The sequence below is a fragment of the Macrobrachium nipponense genome, chromosome 10 (genome assembly GCF_015104395.2).
Source record: "Macrobrachium nipponense isolate FS-2020 chromosome 10, ASM1510439v2, whole genome shotgun sequence".
In the NCBI taxonomy this organism is placed as follows: Eukaryota; Metazoa; Arthropoda; class Malacostraca; order Decapoda; family Palaemonidae; genus Macrobrachium; species Macrobrachium nipponense.
Genome location: NC_087204.1, coordinates 65,801,573 through 65,804,072, shown reverse-complemented (window position 1 = coordinate 65,804,072; position 2,500 = coordinate 65,801,573). Strand labels below are relative to the sequence as shown.

Below are 2,500 nucleotides of genomic sequence, written 5' to 3'. Positions count from 1 at the left end.
CTACACAAGCCCACATCTTAATCTCAAAATCACGCGCATGAAACTAATAATCTTGCACACAAACTTCAAAATCCTGCATACTATGAAGAGTAAAATCTTGCGCAGGGCAAATATGAGATATTTGGGTGAAGTTTATTTTAACAAAAGTTGTTCGGAATGTCATGTACTGCATAGAATTATCCTGCTCCCTCATTTCGATTTTGATATTGAGCCAAAATTTGGCGTTTAATATTTTTTCATGGGGAAATTTCAAAATTTTAACATTTTGACCATAAAGGATAAATGCTAATTTTGAATCCTTACATTATAGAGATACGTTCTGGCATAGTTGCCAGCTGTGAACAAAAAATGCCATAAAATTTTTTTTTAGGGTCTTGGCCTGCCGACTAAAATCGTAATTTGCCCTATCTTTTTTTCAAGAAAATTCTTATGTATAATGTTTGATTGTGTGTTTTTTATTCCAAAGTATTGACTTTTACCATAATGATGACCAATGTCAAGAAAATGCTTTTGGCCCATAGTCTAATTTTTTTTTTTCCTTTTTTTCATTTTTCAAGGAATGGTAAAAGGTTTATAATATTTTTTTTAATACGACCGTAGGGCCACAAGACAGTAATTAGTCTATCATTGCCTTGACTAATGTAAGATGTTTTATTATCCACATCCTCTAATTTTCAAAAATAGTTCAGTGATACTTAGTAAGCGTGTAAGTAACCACTGTGTATTAGCCCAGTTTTATTTATTTTTTTTGTTTGTTTCAATAGTTTATGTTAGAATTATTTACTGTAAAAATGAGAAAACATTTGTTTCAGTATTCTAACTCAGCAGTAGTATTACAAGCTACATTTACAGTATGTAATGGTTATCAATTAACCAGCAATAGGAGGTCATGTTGCTATTGTTTTGCTGAAAAGTATACGAGATGGGCTAGACAACCCACATCAAGCTCACAGACATAAAATTGAACTTGATAATTAAATAAGATAGAAATTCTTATAAAGCTAGACAAATCAATATTGATTGATTCAAGTGACAGCAAAATTGGATTTTAAAGAGGAATATGTCAAAAGAACCAAAAAACTGAAGAAGGATGCGAATTCTACAACTAGAGACAATTTGAAAGAATCATTCACGGCGCCATTTAATATGGGAGTTGACCATATCCACAGATGAAGTGTGCGATTACATTGCTTGGGCAAATGCTCCTTGGGCATTTTAAGAGTGCAGGGAATACAGGGTGCAAACTCCTTGGAGCAATGACAGAAAATATTCGTATGAGAGAGAGAGAGAGAGAGAGAGAGAGAAGAAGAGAGAGAGAAGAGAGAGAGAGAGAAGAGAGATACTGGCTCCCTTGCATTAACTGCGTACGAATGTCAGTAGACAAGTGATCATTAATTAAGCTTGCTTGATTTGAATTCAGCTGTCAAGTTAGGAAGCAGGCCTATATGTAGAGCACCTTTTCCAGACATGAGAGGAGTAGTATTCCAGGCAATGTAGCAAACCAAATTATGAAGCTGAAATAGCTGGATGTAATTAAATTCATTATTTCTCTCACGAAAGAGGAATGGGGAATCGTCACCTACTCACAGCGTTCCATGCATGACGGTTTTCCAGCCTGTATGCCTAGGCAAATCAGGGAAGAAGTGACATACTTCATGAAGACATGACGCCCATGAATGGTTTATAGACTTATAGGGCAGGCTTACGTGAGAGGCGCCATAGAACGTTTAACAATCCTTAGTGACTTCGTGAGACAACGAGAGATTAGCTTCGGCGCATATTGAAATATCTGTTTAAGCGCAGACCATAATGTTATACCGCCAAACGAAAATTCCATCTTCTATTAAGTATTTGATTTTATGTTTTTCTAACTGACCTACGTAAAGGCAGTTCGTATCTAGTCAGAAAAAAATTGCAATTGATATTGCTGGGAAGTGAATGGTAGTCTTGAACACAGCCAAAGGGGTGAGTATAGGCCTAATAGGTTTTCTGAAATACACGAAACTTTTCAGCATCATTCGTCCTCCTCCGATGACGGGCAGAAAAGGAGATGACGTCATTCTACGTCAGTTTTCCGGGCTGTGATTGGCCCAGCAGCTCAATGATATACCACTTCGGGATATGCTTCCCGCGTAACACAAGGGACGGATCCCAGAAGTACACGCGCATGCGCATAAAAAAACTGTCGTAACCATAGCCTTGGAAAGTCGCTTTACGGCTACCGTTACCGGAACTGTAGCCACAGCGTTCATAAAACTGTCAAGTAAAAAGTTCTTCGGCGCAAATGAGTTTTCTGTACGCCGTATAATCAACGCACACGAAAATAGATCTGTCTTTTGGTGGTCTTGGTATAATGCTGGATGAGTCGAGTTGAGTTAAATATAGAATTTAGGCCAAAGGCAAAGCACTGGGACCTATGAGGTCATTCAGCACTGAAATGAAAATTGCCGTTATAAGGTTTGAAAGGTGTAACAGGAGGAAAACCTCGTAGTTGCACTAT

General features: G+C 37.5%; 1 protein-coding gene across 4 annotated transcripts in view; it reads right to left on the bottom strand.

The window, feature by feature from the left end:
- Positions 1-2,500, bottom strand: part of LOC135223652 (neuromedin-U receptor 2-like) — a 908,589-nt gene that overhangs the window by 702,216 nt on the left and 203,873 nt on the right. The gene's annotated exons all lie outside the window — the stretch shown is intronic.